Source organism: Cotesia typhae, unplaced genomic scaffold (genome assembly GCF_013202065.1).
Source record: "Cotesia typhae breed Kobodo isofemale line unplaced genomic scaffold, CoteBio_Ctyphae scaffold_13, whole genome shotgun sequence".
In the NCBI taxonomy this organism is placed as follows: Eukaryota; Metazoa; Arthropoda; class Insecta; order Hymenoptera; family Braconidae; genus Cotesia; species Cotesia typhae.
In genome coordinates, this window is record NW_027423774.1 from 9,692,170 (window position 1) to 9,718,814 (window position 26,645).

The following is a 26,645-nucleotide window of genomic DNA, read 5'->3' on the forward strand; positions in this document are numbered from 1 at the left end:
AATAAATCAAAGAAAATAATTTAACTATTCGATTTAAACTTAGTTATTAATTAAATTATCAAAATTTGAGAATTCATCCCATAGACACCGAGATACGGCCCCATAAAACCGGGATTGCTCGATTTTTGTTTGGATTGTTATTGAAATTCTCGGTGTCCACTCAAAATAAGTGAAAGAAAATTATTGTACTTTTTGATGTTATCTTTGTTATGAAATAAAAAATTGAAATTTTAGGAACCACCCCAGAGTCACCGAGATACACTCCCATACACTCGCGATTTGTCGATTTTTATTTGACGTAAATTGAAATTCTCGGTGTCCACTTAAAATAACAGAATTACAATAATCTTCCTATCTAATGTAACCTCGGTCATACACAAAGATATCAAAATTATGGAATCCACCCTATAAACACCGAGATACACCCCCATAAACTGGCGATAAGTCGATGTTTAATTTACTTTCAATGAAATTCTTGGTGTCCACTGAAAATAACAAAAAGAAAATAATCCTTCAATTTAATTTAACGTCAGTCATACATAAAAATATCAAAATTATGGAGTCCACCCCATAGACACTGAGATGCGCCCCCATAAAGCCGCGATTTGTCAATTTTTCATTTATTTAATTTGAAATTTTCGGTATCCACTGAAAATAAGCCAAAGAAAACTATCCCACTTTCCAGTTCAATCTTCGTCATGAATTAAAAAAAGAAAATTTCGGAATCCACCCTATAAACATCAGGAGACAACCCTATAAAGCCGCGATTTTTCGATTTTCCATTGACTTAAATGGAAATTCTCGGTGTCTACTGAAAATAACTTAAAAAAAATTATCGTACTTTCCAATGTAACCTTTGTAAAGAATTTAAAAATCAAAATTTAAGAATCCACCTCATAGACACTGAGATACACCCCCATAAAGCTGCGATTTCTCCATTATTTGTGAAGTTAAGTTGAAATTCTCGGTGTCAACTCGGAATAACTCAAAGAAAATTATCTTTCTTTCCAGTTTAACCTTTTTTATGAATTAAAAAAACAAAATTTTGGAATCCACCCCATAAACACCGAGAGGCAACCCCACAATGCCACAATTGTTCGATTTTTTATTGATTTAAATTGAAATTCTCGGTGTCTACTCAAAATAAGTAAAAGAAAATTATTGTACTTTTTAATGTTATCTCTGTTATAAAATAATAAATCAAAATTTTAGAATCCACCCCACAGACACCGAGATACATCCCCATACAGTCGCTATTTGTCGATTTTTAATTGACTTAAATTGAAATTCTCGGTGTCCACTTAAAATAAAGAGCATAAACTCATTCCACTTTCCAATTTACTCTTTTTAATAAATGAAAATCTCAAAATTAAGAATTCACCCCATAGACCCCAAGATACGCCTCCATAAAGCCGCGATTTATCGATTTTTTGTGGATTGATATCGAAATTTTCGGTGTCATATGAAAATTTGAATTTTAATTATTGAAAAATCGCGAATTGTTGGCTTTATTTGGATGTTTGTTAGTGTCTATGCGGTGGATTTTCAAGAGTTAAGTTTTTTTATGTTTTTAAGGGTGTAATTTAAAAGTACAATAGGTTTCTCTTGTTGTTGTTAAATGGACAACAAGAATTTCAATTTCAATTACTAACAAATCACAAATTAGCGGATTTATGGGGTCCTATCTCGCCGTTAATGGGGTGTTTTTTCAAATCTTATTTTTTTGTTTGCTTACAAGAGTATATCTGAAAATGAGTTTTCATACTTTTCATTTATTTTCAACGGACACCGAGAAGTAGCATTTTAATTACTAAAAATCAGAAATTTTCAGCTTAATGGGATCATAATTCGGAGTTTGCGGGGTGGTTTTTTAAATAATAATTTTTTCGATAAACAGGAGTTTAATCGATAAGTACAAAAGGTTTCTTTTGTTGATTTTCAATGGGCACCAATAATTTGAATTTTAATTTCTAAGCAATCCCGATTTTTGTGCGTTATCAAGTCATATTTCGGTATCTATGGGGTGTTTTTACAATTTTTTAAATTTGTCTGATGGTCAAAAGTACCACTGATAATTTTGATTGGTATTTTTTTCGATTTCGAATGCACTGTGAATATTTTAATTTTTATGTTAAATAATCCCGAAATACTCGGCTTTATTAGGCTGTATCTTAGTGTCTATGGGGTGGTTTTTGTAATTTTTAATTTTTTTCTGATTGTTATGGGTATAGTTAACTATTAGTCCTAGATTTTTATTTGAAATTTTGAGTAGTCGTCGAAAATTTCTATTTTAATTATTGAAATATCGCACAATTTTTGGCTTTATGGGACTGTATCTCCCTGTCTATGGGGTAGTTTTTTATTTTTAAAAATTTTCTTCACCTACTGTAGTGTCACTGATTATTTTTATTGCTTTTTTTTTTCACTTCAAGTGCACTCTGATCATTTGAATTTCATTATTAAATAATCGCGAATTTTCGGCTTTACGGGGCTGTATCTCCCTGTCTATGGGGTAGTTTTTTATTTTTTTTCAATTTTTTTGGTCTACAGTAGTGTCACTGATTATTTTTATTGCTTTTTTTTTTAACTTCAAGTGCACACTGATCATTTGAATTTCATCATTAAATAATCGCAAATTTTTGGCTTTATGGGGCTGTATCTCAGAGTGTATGGGGTACTTTTATAACTTTTCTTTTTTTTTTTAATTACAGGGGTATCATTGAATATGACTGTTGGCTTTTTTTTTTTCATTTTTCGGTGACACCGAAAATTTGAGTTTTAATTATCAAAAAATCGCACATTTTTTATTTTATGGGGCTGTCTATGGGATGATTTTTCTAATATTAATTTTTTTTTATTTACAGGAGTATCATTGATCATTATTATTGCATGCGGGCATCCCGCTATAACTGAGCAATGATATCACACGTGTGCAAACGAGCGCGCACTCATTGCCTGTCGCGCTCCCACTCGCTTGCTCTTGCGCCTACCGTTCTGCCGCTAAACCGCGCTCCTCATTGGTCTATTTTCATAAATTTGTAGTAATTTTTCTATGGGTCTGATCGAAAAATGTTAAAGGACTTTTCTATTCAGAATCCAATTTTCTACCACACCCTGTCCGGTGGCTCACGACTTCTGAGACACCCTGTATAATATATGATTTCATACATTGTTATGTTTATAGATTCACATCAGTGAAGTAGACTCAACGAATTAAAAACACTGCTTACTGGATTAATATCAGTTTCAGTGAAAAAATCCGTTTCGAAAATTTTTTTCAGATTTTTAGTGAAAATATCTGTCAATATGGTAGTCTGGTGAAGATATCTGAAATAACACAAAATTTTTTAATTCAATTTTTTTCAGTTCCGTCATTAAGCTTTCATGAAGAAACTTGATCATGCTTCGTTTAATTGTAATTAACACATTTTGATTGGCAATCACACCGCATTTTCTCAATTTAGTCGGCCATACGTTTTATTTTTTAATCAACTCAATTTTCGCAGTGATTCCACGACAGAGTCAATGTATGCAGGCGTATTCACTTGTAAGCAAATTGCATAACCGAACAGGAGAGGGCGTTTTATTGAAATCATAAACGATGGGCGGACAATTTAAAAATTTCAAATAAAATACGTATGCCATGTTGATTTTACCTAACTTTTGTTAAACGTATCATAAAATAATATTTCATTAATTACATTTATGCATTTTATAGGTTGACTTACTTATAAATGTTGAAACATTAAAAGGATGTTCATGTATCCTGAAAAAATTTGGGGTACTCAATGACGCGCGCCAAGTACGATAAAAAAATTTTTTCTTCATTTTTAAATTTTCAACAAATTTTTTTCAATTTTTTCAACATTATGACGGTTTCTTGGTATTTTTTTGTATTTAACTTTTTTTTGTATAGAATGAAAATTATTGTAACGAGTCTTATTTTTTTTGCAAAGTGCAGATGTTATTGAGATGAGTTTTATGAACGTGGACTTGGCGCAATTTTTTACAGTAAAACTGTTTTTGTTCAGATAAATAAAAACTTTAATATTTTTATTAGAGAAAATAAAATTATTTCGCGCATTTCCTCGGGCTTACTCGAGTAATACAATTATGGTCTTAAAATTAGTATTGCTGGTTCTCCTGCCTATTGTCATGCAAGTTGTCTTGATGATTGTCCTACGGAGTGTTATGTAGAAAATCTTACTAAGTGTTCTGACGTTCAACAAGTATCTTAATTTCATCTAGTAAATCGGTGGGATTTATGGGAAAAATTATTCTCTACAAAAAAGTATTAAGATCATTTCACTGTATCTTTAGCCCAAAAAAAGTTGGAGCTGCATCTCGGTCGAAAATTGCTATTCACTCCAAAAATTAAGTTTTCATTTCTGAAATTCCACAAGTATCTCACTTATGAGATACTTGTGGAATTTCATAAAAGAAAACTTAATTTTCACTTAATTCTCACTTATGATACTTACTGAATTATTACTGATTTATTATTATTACTGATTATTACTGATATTAACTGAATAATTACGATTAAATATCATCATTTTTTATATATTTTATTATTCTCTAAATCCGTTATATATTATTTGAAGTTTTATTTATTTTTCCCCTTTCTTTTTTTTCTATGATGGGTCGTCGAAAGATCATCCGAACTCCAGAGGAAGAGGAGGAGTTTAAAAGAGCTAAACGCGCAAGAAGAAATGAACAACAACGTAATAGACGAATAGCGACACAAATTAAATCATAGAATTTGCTTTCTCCTTCTATATCTCTACAGCCTAATGGTTCTATGACGTCGCACAATAATCATATCAATCATAATAATGTTACTAATAATAATGATGATTCTGTTCAAGAAAATTATATAGGACAAATGAATATACTTTGCATGCATTGTAATGCTAAACACTTTAAAAACGAAGTGGTATCTAACAAAGGACACTCTATCAATGACCGTTGTCATCATGGTGAAGTAAAGTTAGATTCTCCACCAGACTTTCCCATCGTATTGAGATCATTGTTCGAGGGCACGCATGAAAAATCGAAGAATTTTTTTGAACGTATTCGTAATTTTAATAGTTCTTTTTCTTTTGCATCTTTCAATGCCAATTTCGTTGATCTCAGTGCTCAAAGAAGGAGTCCATATTGTTTTAAAATCCACGGACAAATCTATTATCAAATGAATAAATCACTTTATCCATCTTCCGATGAATCACCCAGTTATGGACAACTTTTTATAGTAGACTCAATGGAAGCCACAAATATCCGCGCTGAAAAGAACATTCACTGCGATAAGGAAATTTTTATTATTATTGATGAAATATTGCGTTCTTATAATAAATATGCTGAATCCTATTTAATGATGAAGGATGTATTAGAATCACAATCCGTCATTAGCGATACCGGAGATATCATTGAACCTGAACTAAATTTAATATTTTCAGTAAAACCAGGTATGGATATTCGACGTTACAATTATCAGAGAACAAATGAGGTTGCTGCAGTTTTTTCGACGACTTCAGATGGCGATATTCCTGAATCTTACATAATGGTACAAAATAAAAGTACTAAAACTTTACAAAGGTTGAGTATAATGGATCCCAATACTGAACCATGGATATACCCTCTTTTTTATCCTCATGGTAACCAAGGTTGGCACCGTTCAATACAAAAAGTAATTCATATTGATCGAAGAGTAACACGAGCAGATTATTACAAATATAAATTGGCTATTCGAAACGAGTTCAATCCCTTTTTAATGGGTAGGCGTCTAACACAACAATGGATCGTATATAGTTACGTAAAAATTGAGAAAGATAGATTAACCTACTGCAAGAATAATAAAAAAAAATTGCGTGCAGAATCATACCAAGGATTGCTAGATCATGTACAATCTCGAGTCGATAATAACGCTAATCAGCAAATTGGAAAAATTATTATTCTACCATCATCTTTCACTGGATCTCCGCGAAATATGCTACAACATTATCAAGATGCTATGTCGATAGTTAGAAGATTTGGTAAGCCAGATTTATTTATTACAATGACGTGTAATCCCAAATGGCGTGAAATTACGGAAAATTTGTTACCAGGTCAAACGGCATCTGATAGACCTGATTTAGTGACGCGAGTATTCTCCATAAAGAAAGATATTCTAATAAACATGGTGATCAAAGATAACCTCTTCGGTGAAGTTATTGCATATAATTGGGTGATTGAATTCCAAAAACGAGGATTACCACATTTGCATATGTTAATTACCTTAAAAAATGGATCCAAAATGTCGAATTCTGAACGGGTAGATGAGTTTATATCTGCGGAATTACCTGATCAAACAGAAAATTTGACATTATATAACATTGTTACATCGAATATGCTTCACGGACCTTGCGGCGATTGGTGTATGGTTAATGGAAAATGCTCTAAAAGATTTCCAAAGACTTTTCAGAATGAAACTTTAATGATTCTTGATGGATATCCTTCCTACCGCCGTCGTAATGATGGAATAACATTTTCAAGGAATGGAGCAGTTTTTGATAATCGACATGTTGTGCCATATAATCCCATTTTACTTTTAACTTTTAATTGTCACATTAATGTAGAAATAGTGTCGACGGTAAAAGCTGTCAAATATTTATATGCATACGTATATAAGGGACATGATAAAGCAGGTGTTACGATAAATGGACATGTACAAGCTTTTTCCAGATCGGCAGCCGAAACGAATGGTCATTCGTCTACTGAATCGGAAGGAACCTCAATTGTTCATTCATCAATGGCTGAAATGAATGATCAATCATCTTATGAATCGGAAGGAATCACAATTATTAATCATGATGAAGTGAAAAATTTTTTGGATTCTCGCTATGTTGGGCCACCTGAAGCTTCTTGGCGTATTTTTTGTAAACCATTGCAAGATAAGAGTCACTCGATTGTTCGATTACCTGTTCATTTGCCTGATCAACATAATATTACCGTGACTGATGATTGTAATGAATATGACTTAATTGAAGCCCTGCAAAAGCAATCAATATTAATCGATTATTTTTCTTTAAATGAACGTGATCCATCGGCTAGACAATATCTATATACCGATATTCCTTATCATTATACGTTTTCCAAGAAAAACGGTTCTCGAATATCTCAATGGCATCCACGACAGCGATCTTTTAACGTTATTGGCCGAATGTATTCTGTTAGTCCCGCACAGTCTGAATTATTTCATCTAAGAATATTATTACTCCACGTTAAAGGAGCAAGAAACTATGCAGAACTTCGAACAGTTGATGGGGTCGTTTATGATACGTTTACTGAAACCTGTTTAGCTGCTGGCCTAATTGAAGACGACGATGAATGGAAAAGAACACTTAGTGAAGCAGTTATTTGGATGATGCCTCGACAATTACGTTGTCTTTTTGTGCGAATACTCATCCACTGTCAACCACTTCACCCGCGGGAACTTTGGGATGAATTCAAAGAGTCTATGTCTGATGATTTAATTAAACGTTTCGGTTTAAAACGAGGATTAAAAAAAGCTTACGTTTTTATTAATTCAATGCTTCATAAGGAAGGTTATAGTTTTACATCATTCCCAATGATGCCACAAATAACGGAACTCGAAGATATAGATAATTTGGAACAAGATATAACTTCAGCAACAACGAACCATTCGAATTATGATAAATTAAATATACACCAAAAAGAAGTAGTAGATCACGTATTATTTTTATTAGATAATGATGGTCTTAATAGTAAATGTATTTTTATTGATGGACCAGGTGGTTCAGGAAAAACATTTATCTATAAAACTTTATATCACCTATTGACAGATAAAAATAAGGATGTATGCACCATGGCTTTTACAGGTATTGCCGCTACTCTCTTGCCTAATGGAAAGACGGTTCATAAGACATTTGGCTTACCAGTTCCCATGTTTTCTGATTCATCTTCAAACATCAAACCAAACTCGCGACAAGGAATACTTGTGAAAAATGTTGACGTATTTATTTGGAATGAAGCACCAATGTCTCCTCGATATTCATTAGAAATTGCGGACCGTACGTTACGACATATTATGAACAACGATATTCCCTTTGAAGGAAAAATAATGATATTAGGTGGAGATTTTCGTCAATTGCTTCCGGTACAACCTTATGCGACAAGAAGTGAGACTGTTAATTTATCCATTAAATTTAGCTTATTATGGAAACATTTTCGCACTTTTTCTTTAAAACAAAATATGCGAGCTTTACCAGAAGAAACTGAATTTGTTCAATTTCTGTTAGATGTCGGCGATGGAAAAATAAATAATTCTTCTGATATGTTAGTACTACCTAACTCATGTTTGATGTCAACAAGTGATAATATTGTAAATAATATGTATCAAAAGATTATCGTCGGTAAACGTTATGATGACCTTACTGGAACAGTAATTCTTTCTTCGCGAAATGTTGATGTCAATGCAATTAATCAAGAAGTAGTTGACCTTTTAATTGCATCTACAGAAAAAAATTACCAGGCCGTCGATAGTACTGAAAACTGCGATAATAGTGATTTTGACGATGTGATTTTGCCGTAATATCTTAATACATTGAATCCACCAAATATTGTCCCTTATGAACTTCGATTAAGGCAATATTCAATTGTTATGTTAATTAGGAATCTCACTCTGAGCGAAGGATTATGTAACGGTACTAGATTAATAATTTTAGAATTGGGTACTAACGTCTTACGTTGCAAAATCTTAACAGAAGACCAGGCAGGAAATATTGTTTTTATTAATCGTATGAGTTTATATTGTGAAAATACATATCCATTTACATTCAAACGACGACAATTTCCGATTAAGCTTGCATTTTGCATGACTATAAATAAAGTCCAAGGTCAGACTGTTGAAAAAGTAGGAATTGATCTCACCAAAAATGTATTCAGTCATGGGCAATTATATGTAGCATTATCTAGGGTGCGCAGTTGGAAATCGGTGGAAGTTATTATCGACAAAACTAAAATCGACAGATTAGTGAAGAATTTTGTATACAAAGAGCTTTATATATAACGATTTCACCTCGATTTTATTTCATCAATATCCTTAGCCGGTGCACGTTGTTCTAATAACATTGGCAACCCAGATGAAGAAATATGATTTAAAGTGATTTGAAATAATTTGGCTGAGTAATATATGAATTTTTCAAAATAAATCATTCTGAAAATTTAAATTATAAAGAGACTAACAAATATTGAGGTGCAGAATTTTTTTCATGCCGTTCTTAAAATCATACGAAACGATTATAAAAATAATCAAACTAAAAGAATTTTTTTTTACGAGTCATCATATTAAGATACCCATACGGACTTAGGAAATCCTCGTGATAATTGATTTAATAGAGCTCTAAATCTTTTTTTCATCTATACAAAAATAAATTTAATTAAAATAATTTTTGAAGGCTTAGTGATCATTGTTCTTTCTAATAAGACTTTTTTTAAATGATGTACGTGTACATGGTATTTCTTAGGGACGGTTTAATGTGACAACATATCGGATTTAGATTTTTAGGGAACAGTAGAGCATATACCTACGCTCACACTGAAGGTTTATAATACGTGACATTCTCAGCATATGAAGATCACGTTTTATTTATATTTTACAATAAATAAAGGAAGAATTTCATAAAAAGTTGATTTTTTGTTAGATAAAAATCTATATTTAATAACAGGTCATACCCAGGATAAATAAAAGAAGACAATTATTTAATAGTTATCATAATCAAAATTCTAAGACCTTGCTAATCAGCAACCACAACTATAAACTTTCGATACCTTTCTTCCTATTTGCAATTTTAACCATAACAAGATGCATTGTTTATAATGCAATCATTCCGAAAATTATTGAAAATAATTCGAGTCGAACATTAAATAATTCAACGTAAATATATCCAAAAGCCGATTGCCGTCTATTCACTCATCATAAGTTGTATTGGATATCCACCTTATATATAGCAAATTTCAAAAGTAATACGAATAGAAATAAATAAATTATAAATCTTAATATAAATTCATTATATGATGATTCATATTTTACAACTCACATGAATAAAATAAAATAAAAAGAAACAACTATTTAATGTTTATAAAAACAAGAATTAAACTTGTATACGAAGTAGCGTACAATAATATATAATTAAATATATTTTTTTTTGATATGATATATTTCTATGTCAGAGGTGAATATTAGATTGTAATTTATAGAATAGATTCAATTCAAATTTTAAAAAATATAATAAAATAGTATAAGATGAGTACGTCTGAATATTCTTACGATTACAATTGTAAGAGCATGCTATCCACTATCATAGTTTTCGGTTTACTATAATTTTTTTAATATTTATCTGTCAATCACACAGTTGGTTACGATAATAGTAATCATAATCTCAATTTAATCTATTGTTAGAATACTATTCAAAATTAAACAATCAAGAAACTTCTAAAAAGAATTTAAATACGTGTAGTGCTCTATTGAAATATTATAAAGTTCGTACAATAATATATTAAATAATACTTATATTTCATTTGAGCGAACATTGTACACAATCGCTATGTGCATAATCTGCTCAAGCTGCTAGTGACCCTGAAGATGCTTATCAACCTGAATTAAGAAATGATATGGTGCTGATGGAACTCGAAAATTTGCTAAACAACACATCTGCCAAGATACTGACCAAAAGTGTAACAACAGCTTCTAGCAAAGACTCGACAGAAGGTAATTGTATTTTATTTTCTTAATTTAAGAATTAAGGTCCTTAGGTTTAAGTGGCGTGGATTTGTCAGGACTTTTTACGCATAAATAGAAATGTGTCTTAATTTATTACTGTTACAGTTAAATGAGCAATTTCATTTGGTTTTGGATAATTTAACATGATAAATTTTTATTTTCTAAAATGTATACTATTAAAATATTTTTCATTTACCATCATTTCTTAATTTATAGCTTCAACCGAACATCCGCAGCACTCGAATGAACCTGTAATATGTCCTGAAGAAGTCGGAAATCGTAAATATTGCTCAGGTAATCTTTGAAACTACAATAATTTTACTTTATTATTATTCCATAAATAATGTTGGTTAATGTTTAAAAACTGCATTACAGTTCAATCCAATTCCACCAAGACAAAAAAACAATGTTCACAGCAGGAAGATGACATATTGATACAATTAAGAGGACAAATGTCGCCAAATTATGTAAAAAGATAAAAATAAAATAATATTCGGATGATAACTTATAAATTAGATAATTAATATTTTTAAACTTTGTATTAAGAAATTCTAGCAAATTACATTGATGTGCACATGGAGTTGTTGGCAAAAAAATTAACCAGTACCAAAAGAAGTATTTTATACGACATTAAACGCAGGAGTGACGGTGAAAATTTGAATCCTGCTCTATCAAGTGACCCAAAGATACCCCAAGTGATCCAAAGAACTTTTTGACATTTAATGCTGATATAAACACGAATATTGAAAAACGCAATGCGATTGTAAATATTTTTTTAATATATATCAGTAGTTCAAAAATTTATTCATTAATATATCAAATCACTTGATATTTCAGAAAACCATGTTTGAAATCACCACTGATGGTTGTTTCGACTATGTAAAAGCCATAAAATTAATATTGGCTTCAATAATTACAAAAGAAGTCAAATTACTCTACAGTGGTAGTGGGCGGAAAATAAAAAATATTGGAAAGCTCAACTTTAGTGCTACTTATATTTTTAAAGTGATTGAAGGTAAATTGAGGATTGAATTTGAATTTATTAACCATTATTAATTTTAATCATCCTAAGAATTCAATAATTTCAATGAAAAATTAACTTTTAGAGTTCATTACTGATCAATACGATAATCAAAACCGTACATTAAAAGTACTGACTACTGTAAGTACCTATCTTTCTGGTGCAAAAGATCGTGACGGAAGACGACTGGAACGATAAAAATGCGATTGAAATATTTAAGTTCCCGTATTTTTATATTTCAAATACTTTCTATTCAATTACTTACTTTTTTTATTATTTTATATATTTACTATTATATAATTCACTTTTTACTCAACAATATTACTTTATATTGTACTTTAAAATATTATTTGATACCTTCTTTTAATATAATTCTTTATGATATTTTATATGAATTAATATAAGGGTATTTAATATCTAATGAGTTGGTAATTAAATTACTAAGACTTTCAATGCTTGGTTCAGTGTTAGTTCATTGTATTTTAAGATTTGGCCTAAGCTATAATATTGTTTCCCAAGCCCCAGTTTCCCTCGGACCAGTATTCATTCATTGTCTTTTAAGGCTCGGCTCCAGGTTAATTTTTTGGTTTTCCAAGGCTTGGCCCAAAGCTCGGCTTTTTGTTTTCCAAGGCTTGGAACATGGCCATCATCCAAGGCTCGGACCATTGTACGCCCAATGGTCAGCCGAGGCTCGCCCTAGCCTCACGCCAAGACTTGGAACACTGGCATGACGACTGGCCACGATCTGGTCGAGACCTTGCCCAATGGTTCCCTCCAACTAGGGTCAGGCAATCATGAGACATGAGAAGTCCAGATGTCCGACGAAATCATGCAATAAAGTGTGAAATAATTATCATTGCGTTTATGGTCTGATCAACCTGATTTTATTTTAATTATAATTTCTATTGAAACTGATTTAACCCTTAGCAGCCACACCTCACCCAGGCCACATAACGGCCACATGTTATGTGGGGTAACTAGTCACCCCGTGTGGCCGCTAAGGGTTAAACAAAGATAAATTCTATAATGTTTTAAATTCTGATTTCATTTTTACCTTTTTTGCTATAAAATCATTAACATAAAAGATAATTATCAATATCACTCAAGTTCTGACAATTACACCGGCACACAAAAAAAAAAAATTAGCAAAACGGTTGACCCTGAAGGCCATCCTTGTAACTTCCCGATAATTCTACATTTAAGCGCTTACAACTTCACTAATGATATTTTTGAGCTCTTCGAGCTCAGAAAAATAGCTTTTGAATGCTTTTGAGCTCTTCGTGATCAAAAATCTAATAGAAGTTTTGTGGAACATTATTTTTTGAATTTTCAAACGGCAATAACTTTTGAATGAATATACCGATTTCCCCGCGGTTAGCAGCATTTGACGAAGATTTTCAAGTCTGACAAAGAATCTCAAATTTTGAATTTGCGCTAGGAATTTCGGAGTTATTCCGAAAAAACACTTTTTTCGGTTTTCTTTATATCTCTCGAACGAATTAACCGATTTTGACCGGACTTGTAGCGATCGGCGTGGTTTTTTGAGGTTAAGAGCTGAGGAGTTTTTGGAGTTGAACTATCAAGCCGTTTAGGAGTTATTCCAAAAAAACCACATTTAAAACAAATTTTTTTTTCAGTTTTTTGAAGATTTCTCAAAATCTATTGATCTGAATCGGTCCAAATAGTTTTCAAAATCTAAGTTTGGTCGAAGCCTTTTGAATGGCACCAACCGCAATGGAATCGGTCAAGCCGTTCGAAAGTTATAAGCGGTTCACACACACACACACACACACACACACACACACACCGTGACAACCTCACGGGAATAGTCAGGGAAGCTTTCTGTGACTTTCAAACGTCGAGATCTGATGAAAACTCGATTTTTACAAAACGGAGTGAAAACAACAACTTCCTGATTTTTGAAAATCTTCGATTTTCTTAGCAGGAAGTTAAAAAATGTCTGTACACCGGGCGCGAACTATCCACAGGCATATTTTTCGACCCGCTACATACGAATTTCAAGTCAAAAAATAGCGAAAATTCGAAATTTTGGCAAGAAAACAAATTTTGAGATTTAAGGCAAACATAATTTTCATGTATTCTAATCTGTTAAATACTAATTTCAATGGTACTTTCATCACAAACTCTTTTTATTCTGAAAAAATTGTGAAATATCCTTAAAAATTGCAAAAATTGTGAAAAATTGCGATTATCTTGGTACACAAATTCGATTTTTTAACAGTTCTTCGAGGGTATTGTACTGTTTTATTTTCAAATGATCTACGACGTGGATACTTCTTCTTCTACCTTTTCCTTTATTTAGTAAAATTTTGCCATCGTGTTGGGATTTCAAGTTCTTCGATGTGCTAACTGGATGATCTGGACTTCACCAACTAGTTCGCATAACTGTTACTTTTGTATGACTGAAATTGACGGTTTTACTTTGTCGAATAGAAGTAGAATACAGTACGCCAATGTTTCATCAGATGTTAATTCACAGAAAACAGTTATTGTTGATAAAACTGAAGCTCTTGGCAAGATAGAAGTAGAAAAAAAAGGAGTGCCAATGGAGGAGAAGAGGAAAAAGAAATTTCTGACGATGAAAATTCCGAAGATGAAGATTTCATGTCAAATGGGAAAAAGAAAGACCCTGAACCATTTAATCGAGAAGAACTAAATGAATTCATATGAGATTCGAATTTGCCTAAAGATAGAGCTGAATTACTGGCATCGAGACTAAAAAATAAAAATTTATTAGCTGAAAAGGTAACGGCTTACTTTTATCGGAAAAGAGAAGAGGAGATCCGGAAGTTTTCACAAAGGACGATGAGAACTCGATGGTGTACTGTTCCAATGTTAAAGCCTTGGTTGATGAATTAAAAGCTACCCTAGGGGATTCGTGGTGACGGTCAAACTACGGTCAAACGACGGTGAATTCACCGTAAATTCACTTTACTGATGAAAGAAAGTCTGTTGATGGTCGAACAACCGTCGTTCGACGGGAAGAAATAAAACAAGTTGTGAATTATTCTAACGGTGATTGCATGGTTCATGAAGTAAACATTGTACAAAATTTTCTCAATTTTTTTTTATACAATAGCCATTACTTCCCAATCCTTTGATTTAAGATCAAATGGCGGTAAAGAAGATAATGACGGTAAAGTAGAAATTTTATAAGCGGCTGAGTGAATATAAGTTTGATTTGTAATTGTAAAAAAATTCATATATGAGGCAAATAAAATACAAATAAATAGTTAACAAAAAATAATTTGAAAAAAGATTCAGTCACTACAATGTTTGACATTATCCAGAAAAACACTTTTTATAAATTTTTGTAAAATTTCAAAATTATTTAAAGTGAAACTTCCTTAGAATCGTTGTGATTTCAAACCGTATGCAACGGAAAAAACTACAGGTAAGAGACAAAAATACAAAAATGTGTAGGATAAAGCCAGGAAAGAATAAGACAGAAATATACATACTATTTTATATTATCGGTCTCTCCTCTTTGTGCCATACTTCGTAGCGTCCCCACTCCCGTCTTCTGAGCATAGTCGCCTGTAATTTGTGAGCCAGAGTGAGAGAGCAAATGTCGGTAAGTATGTAAATTGCACACTGTTTAATACGTACTTCTATTTGAGCATTTAACGTACGTTAGTGTATGTGAAAACTACGTGAGCTACTGTACACTGTATGTGGCTGCGTATTACAGCTTTTTAGTAAGATGTCAGTGTGGTGTGTTATTATTTAACTGTGTGTGAGTATTTTTACGCACTTTTTATTAGCTTCACTTGTATGTATGTATGTATTGTGACATGGGAAATTTTCCCATCTAGATTTCAAAATAGAGATTATTTTTTATTTTGAGTATTATTTAGTCTTGAGTGTTGGCTAAGCTGATGGAATGCTGAGATTCGACGCGCCTGTGTCGCCCCAAGTGGTTTACGATCAGAATGCGAAGCTCGAGGTAAAAATTAAGCCGAACCACGCCAAATGAATTATACTAAGTATGGATGGATGCGTCCGAAAGAAATTTACGATATATTTAATAGAGTGTGAGAGAGAGAGAGAGTGAATGAGAAAAGCGACCGGGCGAGCCCGCAGTTCAGTTCGCAATCAACGACCAGGGAGACATCTGGGAGTGACAGCGATCAACGAAGGAAACCCGGAATCGGAATTTACGAACGACTGGACGTTGAAGCGACGAGAGCACATCGAGGCTCCACCTGAACGCCGAAGGAAGGACTAAAGTGGGAAATCGACCAACCATCGACCATGGAAATTTATCCGACAACGGCTGATTGGACGCGCAGTTTTTTTTGCTGCGCTAGAGAAAAACTACATGTTGCTGAAAAACGAAAGAGAAAGGAATGCAATTCTGATCTGGATCTCGTTCAAGCCTCTTTGATACGCTGAAAAAAATTTTTGTTGCTAATCGAAATTCAGAAATACTCATTACATTGCAAATTAAGCCGCTTTGTTGTTAAATTTAATTATTTTTGTAAAGTGAGAGTGTCGATCCCGCCGAAGTTAATTGTATTGTGTCATTGCCGTACACCAGACAGTCAAGGACGACATCAAAAGTTGTTTTTTTTTTGGTCTTCCGACAACGCCAATTCCGTGGGGAACGCCATCGCCGAGGACCTTTGCCGCCGTCAGCACAGCCGATACCGACTTCCTAGATTTTTTCACACCGTGCCGACAAGTCGACTGAACGGGGTAAGTGCGGTCGCAGTTTGTTAGTGTACCTGGGTGACTTCACCGCGATCCGCGATTAATCCGAATTCTAAGCGATAAGTGCTTACTTTATTTTTTTTTTGTTGTTGAATTAATAATTAATTACGATTCGCAATTAAGTCTGAAGTTAACTCTGTACCGACATTCAACAATTGCTGTTGAATTACGGCTTCGACATGACGTCAACCAGGTGCCCGGTGCCATATTTTTTTTTTGTAATATGTTGTTAATGAATATTGTGTATCGTTGTCGATTTGTGTGGTAAAGTTTGAGATTACCTGCCGTAAAAAAACATGGCTCGACGAGAGGGCCATCTGAGAGCGACACTAGGCACTATACCTCGAGCTTTGTTCCCGCGTATTGCCCGACGGGTAACAACAGTTACCGACGGTCCTGTTATCCACCGCGAAGGGTAACTGAGGGACATTGTACGATCGATAATCGATTTATTGCAGAGCGATCCCATTGATAAATTCATTTGGTACTATTCGTTTTGTTATCATTGTGGATAAATTCATGATTTGTTGTTACGACGAACACGGCGACACAAATAATTTTTTTATTATTGATAAATTTGTAAATTGTTGTTAATACGAACAAGGCGAACAAATAATTCCTTTATTATTATTAATAAACCTCTAATTTTTAGCCACGATGAGCCAAGCGAAACAATTATTTTTTTTTATTTTTATTTTGTTTTGTTAATAAATTCACGAATTGTTGTTAAGACGAGAAGGGCGAACGATTAAAATTTTTTCAGAGACCTGCGCAAATTTGTTGTTAAGAGAAGAACGGATAAACATAATTTTTGTTGTTGCTTTTCACTAAGGGATTTTTTTTTTTATTTCTTTGTCTGCGAAACCATTGTCGATTTGGTTTATTGTCTGGCGTGCAAGAAAATTAATTTTTGCTTCCTTGTTTGCGATTGCCTGCGGTCCCAATTCCGATTGGCTTTGTTATTTTGGCGATTTCACGAAATTATTCAACAATGAATTATTTATAAAGATTTTTTTTTTCGTATTGATCTTATTCGTTCTTTTTGTTATTTTTTTAAAATTGAACTTGGGATTGTTATTCGACCTCTTTAATTATTCAATAAATAAAGTGACTCGTAATCGTCGCTGCGCATTTATTTTTTTTTCTCTCTCTTTATTTTTATTTTATTTTATTTTATTTAATTATTATTCCGAACCAATTTCCTTGCTCGCTCCGTATAAACTTTTGAATCTCTTCAGCCTCCAGCCCCCAGACCCGCCGCCCAACGACGATCGAACGTGAACCACCGAACCGTGGAACGGAAGTTCCTGGCGCCCAGCAATCTACGAACCAGGTAAGCCAAACTTTAGGAGGACCTCTTCGGCGCTGTCGACGCCAGTGCCGTGAAAAAGCCATCATAGTATGTATGTATGTATGTATGTATGTATGTATGTATGTATGTATGTATGTATGTATGTATGTATGTATGTATGTATGTATGTATGTATGTATGTATGTATGTATGTATGTGTGTATGTTATGTATGTATGTTTGTATGTATGTATGCATGTTTGTAACCGACTCCTTTGGGCGTGATTTTGATCCGCTTTCAACAGCCAGATTTCGTTCAAACTTTGTAGATTTATCGAGGACCGATGACAATACACTAATTTGATAAAATTATTCCATTTTTCAATTCGCAAAATAAGATTTTTGTTAATATATATATAGTTTTTATCTTGTAACAGGGTAAAATTACCCATCATCGGTAAGTCGCCAGAGAGCAATAATTATTCGGGATGTGAAATAGGTAATTAAACGAAAGTCGGCGAATGTAACAACCAGAAGGGGTTGAGTGACCGACCACACCGGTCGAAAATCATCATCAATTAAGGTAACTATTTTTTTGCACGTTCAATTGGGACGCTGCTATAAAAATCTCATAAAATTCTCATAATAATTATCTGGCAATATATTACCTAATTTAAATTTACAGGAAAACATTATTAAAGAAATTGGAACCGGATCCCCGGAAGAAATTTGGACCACGAAAAGAACTTTCTCTCAAAAAAGGAATTGCTGGATCAAGAAATTTGTAGGATATTCGTCAAGTTAAAAAAGAAAAACTAAGGTACCAAATATTATTCCGTGGGCGGAAAGTGGACCGTGGTTTACACTCGGTCTACTTTACCTCTTCTCCTTTTTATTATATAAAATTTATTAATAAATAATAGTTAAACATTGGCTAGTTTTGACTGAGTGATTTTCATGGGGGCTTATACCCGAGAATCACTTAATCGACCTTGCGGGAAAATTTTAACAACTAAAAATTTATCAATTAATTAATTAGCATCCGAAAAATTCGTTTAATTTATTGTTATAATTTTTATAACAATTAACTTAAGAAAAATTGATTAATTTCGTGCTTGAAAAATAATCGACAAACTTTTTACTAGTGGAATTTTTGGTCGAGCGTCGATTTATTTTGTGTCGCAGTAAATTCCAATCCGAACAAAAACAGTTTCACTGTAAAAAAATTGTGCCAAGTCCACGTTCATAAGACTATTAAGAAAAAAAAATTTTATTTCTTTACAAAAAGATATAAAATAAAAAATTAAAAAATCCAAGTAACCGATATGGTTGTATATGATTTTCAAAAATTAAAAAAAAATTTTTGTAAATTTAAAAATTAAAAGAAATAATTTTGGAACGTATTTAGTGTGCGTAGTTATGAAATATTTCACTTTTTATGAAATTCCTAAATTGTATTTACTAGGACACTTAAAAAAAATTGAAGTACACAATAACGCACACCAAGTACGTTCCAAAATTATTTCTTTTAATTTTTAAATTTACAAACATTTTTTTTTAATTTTCGAAAATCATATACAACCATATCGGTTACTTGGATTTTTTAATTTTTTATTGTATATCTTTTTGTAAAGAAATAAAATTTTTTTTTCTTGATAGTCTTATGAACGTGGACTTGGCACGATTTTTTTACGGTGAAACTGTTTTTGTTCGGATTTCAGTTCTTTTTGTAATTATAATAAAAATTGACAATTTTAATTTAATACGTTTCCGGTGGCAAACTATCCCCTTTAAGCTATAGTTCATGTAAAAGTTATTCTTGCGCCGCCTGGCGTGTGTAATTGCAAGCTGTCAAATATCTTTTTTTCACTGTAATTTCCCATCTATTATAAGATTAGCATGCATCGTTATATTATGTAGTCTCTGGCCGTCCGCTTTTTACATAAGAAAAAAATTATAATCTAAAAATCTGGGTCGCTATAGTTTGTGCTGATTATTTTTAATAATTTTAAATAGAAATTATAAAGATAATTGATAATAATCAAGTAATACGCGTAATAAAAAGCATGAACTACTATTATAAAATATCATATAAAAAAAAAATCAAATTAAATTTGAAAAAAAACTTGTAACCTCAAAAAACCGTTCTGTTTACGGTATATACACACTCGGTAGTCTGGCTTGAGAACGGAACTTAGCGCCAGATTCTACCGAATCTGTTGATCACCCAAGGTCAAAAACAACTAAGCTAGCGAATGTTCAAGCTAACGAAATTGAATATTTTGACTTTTGTCAATTTTTTATAATTTATAAAACGATTAGAAAATTATTAAGAATATTTTACATTAGGAATTATTTACTGAATTTATGTTATATTGTGAAATATTTTTTATCATGTGAAAAATAATTGATCTTGGGATTAAATCCGTAAATTAATTAAATTAATTTTCATTGCAAATTGATAATTAATAACGTGGACATTAAGTCCAAGAAATTAGTTATTCTGAGTAGAAAATGTCACAGGTGTTATGTCCACCCCAAAATTCTTCTTTAAATTTAAATCACGCGCGCAGATGGAAGACTTCTCCATGCGCGAAAGCCACAATAAAATATAAGCTACGCGACTGCTGGTTGACTAGCGGGGACTTCTGCAATCTCAGCACCGCGAGTATTTAAAAAGGCGATCAACAGCCAACGCCTTGTCTTTGAGCAATTAATTCGACTTCCGCGTTTAGTTGACGGACCCGTGCCTTGTAAAAGTCACTCATCTTAATTTGCGCTGCACTTAAGACGAGTTCAGATTCGGTTCAACCAGCAGGCCACGTATTAGCGATTAGTTCTAAATATCTAGAGAACCGGAATCTCAGAATTCTAATTTGCTCTGCACTTAGGCGAGAATCCGGGCAGTAAGTTTAAATAAAATACCACTAAAAAGCTAAATTTGCGCACTTTACCCTACGGGGGACTGGAGGACGTTAGCTCATTTAAATTACTAAAATTCATTAAATTAAATTCTTTAAAATCCAAATTGTGAAAGTGTAAGTTTTAATGTTAATAAAAATAAATCTCAATTAAAGTGAAATCAGTTTCCAACAAGTCATTCCATAAAATAAGAAGCCCGTAATATAAGCAGCCCAAAGCCACCCTACTCCATCCGCTGCGAGAACCAACCACAGGGCCCAAGTCAGGAAAAGGCGCTAACAGCAGCCCCAGAATCACGGATACAGTAACAACCAAAATTCCTGCAGAGAGTAAGTACATCTACTAACATAAAAATCCGAACAGTCTCAAACGAAGGCGTAGTAAATTCGTACTTCGAAAACGTCCCACATAAATAATTAAAACAACGGAATTAAAACCTACGTTGTGTATTATTTAAATTGTTAGTCCAAACCTCCACCGTTTACGCTACCGCTCTAAAAACGCCCTTGGACATAACATAAAGAACACTGGTGGCAGCGGTGGGATATTCGAATACGAAATTATTTAACTTCCGTTTGAGAAAATTTAAAAACTCTAACAATTATCGTTCGTTATTCAATTTTTTAGTAAAGTAAAGTAAATTCACCGTGTAAATTTAATCTATAATCTTGTTCAATCTTGACGTAATTTCAATTTTTATTTTAGAACGAATTTTGAGTCTTACGAAAATTTTCTCTTATATTTCGACATAATTTAAATTCTATATTTCGAAAATTTTTCTTTGCCTGGAATTCTCCTTCAAAAGTTATAGAACTCCAATAATATTGTTTCGCAATCGGTTTTTGACCTTAGCGTACATTCTTTAGACGATAAATTACCGCAAAAGGAATTCGCTGACGCGTATATGCCAGAGTTGATTAACACCAAACGGAATTTGCAATCGCAGTTCCTGTCAGCAAAATTTATTTTAATTCGGTATTGCGAAATAAAGAAATTATTTTTGCTAACTAAGCAATACTAACATTAAACTCTATTTATTTCGAAATTTTGAAAATTTTTTTTTATCCCTTACATTTACACTACATTTTAAGAGAAGTGTGCTGTGAACCTAGCACCTCATCTGACAAAATTCTCACAGAAGTTTCCTAGTACTAGAAAGGTGCTTTAATTAGCACTTTCTTTTACGAAAGAAGCTCTCACAAAATTCTTGGGAAGGGTGCTTTGAATTTAGCACCTTCTCTAGATTACACACTCACAAGGGTATAAAACAAATTTTATATTTGTATACTTGTAATATTAACCCATATTAATTATAAGAAAACTATAATACCCTATCATCAATCGATAAAATTATAATTTTACGATCCAAAATTTTCGAACACTTTTACTATGTTGGGTTAAAATCGATAAAAATTTTTCCGGAATTCGAGAAAAGTTAATGGGAAAGAGTAGACGGTCGGGCTATCGATACCATCTGAAAAAGATACATTCCGATTTCGTTAACGGCAGAATATACCACCGCCCTCTTATCGAAACTAAATATTGGGAAGAAGATACGGAACCCGCGAATAAGGTAGTCGTCAATCAGGCTGGCGGTCCGAAAATCTTAGAAAACGTTAAGGCTATCCCGGAAATTTATAAAAAATACTAAAATTTAGACAAACCCAAAACCCTATCAATGCTCATCTAAACCCGTCTACACGACATCTAAATCCCCATTGCAAATAGATTTATCCGAAAATCTATACCTTATCCTTTCTACTTTTAATATCTTTCCGAATTATATATATTAATTCCCTTTAACCTCCTGTTTGACCTCCTTAAACTATTCTCCACTATTGAATATTCATTCGAACACGGGAATTACTTATTCAAATCAGTTAAAATTCTTTTGGCTTAATTAAAGGCATTTAAATCTTCTCTCATTTCAACGTAAAATTGTCTACTACAAATTCAACTATCAACTCTTCCTTACTTACACTACCGTACTCGTCACTCGGTAACCATACACCGCGATAACTAATCTTTCTTTCGTGTCATTGTACTCTACAGCTGTTGACCTACTTACCTAGTGACCGAATAAAAATACATCGCGATTTAAATTAGATAAAATCAAAATTTTTCTTTTTCTTCTCTTGAACAAACCTCCCTTGTAACCCTTCTTTAAATACCTCTCTTACACAGAATAGCTAAATTTAAGACGATTTAATCAAATAAAAATCGTGGAACCATTCGAGGACGAATCCGGAACGTTTTTCGTGCCTTGCTCTAACGATTTCCCGTTTGGAACTATGGAAAGAAGAACCTTCCGCGTTGATACCTCTATAAACGAGGAAAACCTCAATACCCAAATTCAAACCCTCGCTAAAGAATTACATGATGCGCTCCCGTATTTTAACGGAGAAGGTCCAACCGCGATAAAAGATTTCGAATTATTTGACGGAATAGTAAGAAACTGGTTACCCAGCATTCCAGCTGATAATCAGGGCTTTTTCGCTCGCCGCGTAGCACAAAAACTATATGGACGAGCTAAAAGATTAATAGAACATGCAGAACTAGCTTCTGTTGAAGATATTTTACTAATCCTAGGGCGAAAGTTAAAAAGAGGCGACCCATACACCACGTGGCAGAAAAATCTAGCTGCTGCAGCCCCAAAAGAATCTGAAAATATCAAAGATTTCTATTTTCGGTTAAGCGAAATGGTCCGGCGTATCGAACTTAATGCTCCCGAAGATGATAGGGCTGTAGTAAAACGAACTTTCGAAAAGACAGCAGCCACTACTTTCTATGAATACTTACCAGACTTTTTACGATGCTTATGTAAAATGAGAAGAGCCGAAACACTAAACGACATGTACAAGGCCATCGAAAATGACGCGTACAGAAGACCAGACCGTAGACGCGCAATGAGAGACGACGGAGTTATACCAGGCGAATCCCTACCGCCCTCCGTAGAATTTCACAGACGAACCGGACAAGACGGTAACAGACACTATCCACAGATGCCGAGATCTTCTCGTGACTACGACGACCGAGGTAATTATCGCGAATTGCCTCGCACTTTATCATACCATGAACACAGACAAGTCCCAGAGACGTGCACTCATAGATCAGTACATCCGACGGATTACTATGAAGACCCATACCCTGACACTTATGAAGAGAATTACTACAGTCCGAATTATCAGAGGGAACAGCAGAGTTTAGGTTCCACTTTCACATTCGGAACCGAACGAAACTCCCAATATCCACCTAGAAATCAATATTACTATCAACCTTGAACTTTTCAAAATTTTAATCAAAATCGTTATCATCCTGGAGTAAATAGTCCCACTAAAAGATCGGTTCGTTTCGAAGACGACGAAGATTCCGAAGAAGCCAAATTACGACATAAAAGGGACCCTTCGGTAGTCTGTAATTGTCCTTTTTGCCCTAACGGAGAACGACGAGACGCCTACGACCCTTTAAACGGGACGGGCGCTCGTCAACAGGAGGCAATGGCGAGTATGCCCGTCCCGTCTCCGATCACACCTTCGAGGAACCCCAACAGCTATCATCAGTATCAAATGGGTCCATATCGGGGCTTTCAAAACCAATACCCCCGACCAATCCTCCAAAATTCCCAGAGGCCAGACCTAGAACACCACCCAGAAACGAACGAAACGATAACTCAACCGAGATTAGAACAACGAACCGACCCGAACAAAATAAAACCACTACTTGCTCAGCAGAACCCGCCGTTGATGACGGCAGGAGAGTTATGAGCCCAGGGAAGGACAAACCAAAATGTCTAACGACCGGAAAAGTCCCCACGGTCCATATACGAAGCCCAGCATTTCGTAATGGAGGGGTAAACGCACTCCTAGACACCGGCTCTGACCTCAATTTACTCTGCATCGAAGAACTATGCAACGAAGTCCTCTGTACCAACGAAAATACAGGAGTAGTAGGAGGCATCGCCACAAGCTCAATGCCCATAATCGGTTCAATAAACTTAAAAATATTTGGAACAAAAATTACCTTCCATCTCGTACCAGAACCACCCGGAGGTTATAAGGCCATACTCGGAAATGAATTCTTCATTCGAGAACGCGTAACCATCTCGTTTTACTGGAACACCTTAGTAATGAAAAATAAACCAATACAACCCATCCCTATAATTAACCCAAGAAAATTCCCAGAGCAAAAATCCTCGCTCTAGGAACCGGGCCAAAAATATACGTGTCGTGTAACTCACTCCTAGGCAATTATCAGCGCTTCCTCATCGATACAGGGGGATGTATGCCTCATCAATGCATCCGCTTTAAAACCCGAAATAATTATCGACACCGGAAAAGCTAGGAGATTCCGAGGACTCAGTGATAGCACTTTCGAAACGTTAGGAACGGCCACCTTAAAAATCCTCAATATCGACGTAGAATTTCAAGTTTGTTTAGAAGATTTACCATTCCCTGGAGTGGGAATTTTAGGAAACAACTTTTTCGAAGCCGAAAAGGCGGAAATTTCTTACGATAACCAAACCCTAGTTTTATTATCCTGCCCTTCGAAACCGACACCCTTTAGCTTCGAAACAAAGCCTTCTTCCAGCTACACCTTACCACCTTTAGCTTCGAAACAAAGCCTTCTTCCAGCTACACCTTACCACCTCGAATGAGAGTATCAATATCAGTACCAATCCAAGAGTTTGAAAAAGACGAAGGATACCTCCCCCGAATGAACCTTCCAAAAGGGGTACTCGGAGGAGAAGCCGTTGTCAAGGTAAATGACGGGTATGCCATGTGCATGGTCATCAACCTCAATTCAAACCCAGTAGATATCGATATAGGACCTCAAACACTCGAAGAATTCGAATTCGACAACCCTAGTGCAGAGGGGGATGAATCCGACGACTCTTCTATAGAAAACTCCAATCGTGTAATAGACAAACAAGAACGTATTAAGATCTTACTTCAGAAAATACCTGTAGATCACCTAAATCAGGAAGAAAAAGAACAAGTTCAGAATCTCATTAGAAATAATCACGACGTATTTCACCTCCCCGGAGATAAATTAGGTCGTTCCAAGAATTTCACCTGCCGGATAGAAACCACCACCAACGAACCGGTGAGAATAAAACAATATCGATTTCCCCCAGAACATCGGGAAGAAATCGCCAGGCAGGTCGAAAATCTTGAAAAACAAGGAATAATCAGAAAATCTAACTCGCCGTACAACTCACCCTTGTGGATTGTACCAAAAAAATCAAATGACCCATCTATAAAAAAATATAGAATGGTTATTGACTTTAGGCAATTAAACAAAATCACTAGAGGGGACGCCTATCCTTTACCTCTAATTATCGATATATTAGACCAATTAGGTGACGCTAACTTCTTCAGCGTGTTTGATCTCGCCATGGGTTTCCACCAAATCCCGATGCACCCCGCGGACGCACCAAAAACGGCGTTCTCTACTCCAGACGGGCACTGGGAATATCGTTGCATGCCTTTTGGACTAGAATGCGCTCCATCTATCTTCCAACGGATGATGGATTCCACCTTAAGCGGATTAAAAGGGACAGAATTGTTTATTTATATCGATGACTTAGTCAGTTATGGAAAAACCCTACAAGAACATGGGGTGAGAGTGCAAAGATTATTCAATAGACTGAGAAAAGCTGGTCTCACCCTCCAACCCGAAAAATGTAAATTTCTCTGCCCTGAAGTAGATTATTTAGGTCACGTAATAACGAAAGAAGGCATAAAACCAGACCCTAAAAAGATTTCATCACTTAAAAATGCCTCAAGACCTAGAAATCATACGGAAGCCAGGAAATTTATGGGACTTGCAAACTATTACCGAAGATTCATACAAAAATTCGCGGAAAGGGCTAAACCTATAACAGATCTCACGCGAAAA

At 34.1% G+C, this 26,645-nt stretch overlaps 1 protein-coding gene and 1 long non-coding RNA gene across 2 annotated transcripts in view; one reads left to right on the forward strand and one right to left on the reverse strand.

Annotated features, from left to right (window-relative positions):
• The window catches only part of LOC141534585 (uncharacterized), a 348,478-nt gene that overhangs the window by 28,052 nt on the left and 293,781 nt on the right, over positions 1-26,645 (reverse strand). The window lies entirely within an intron of this gene.
• LOC141534943 (uncharacterized) lies at positions 3,056-3,939 on the forward strand. The gene is made up of 3 exons (XR_012480513.1): positions 3,056-3,415; positions 3,507-3,636; positions 3,719-3,939. It is a non-coding gene; the product is annotated as an uncharacterized LOC141534943 (long non-coding RNA).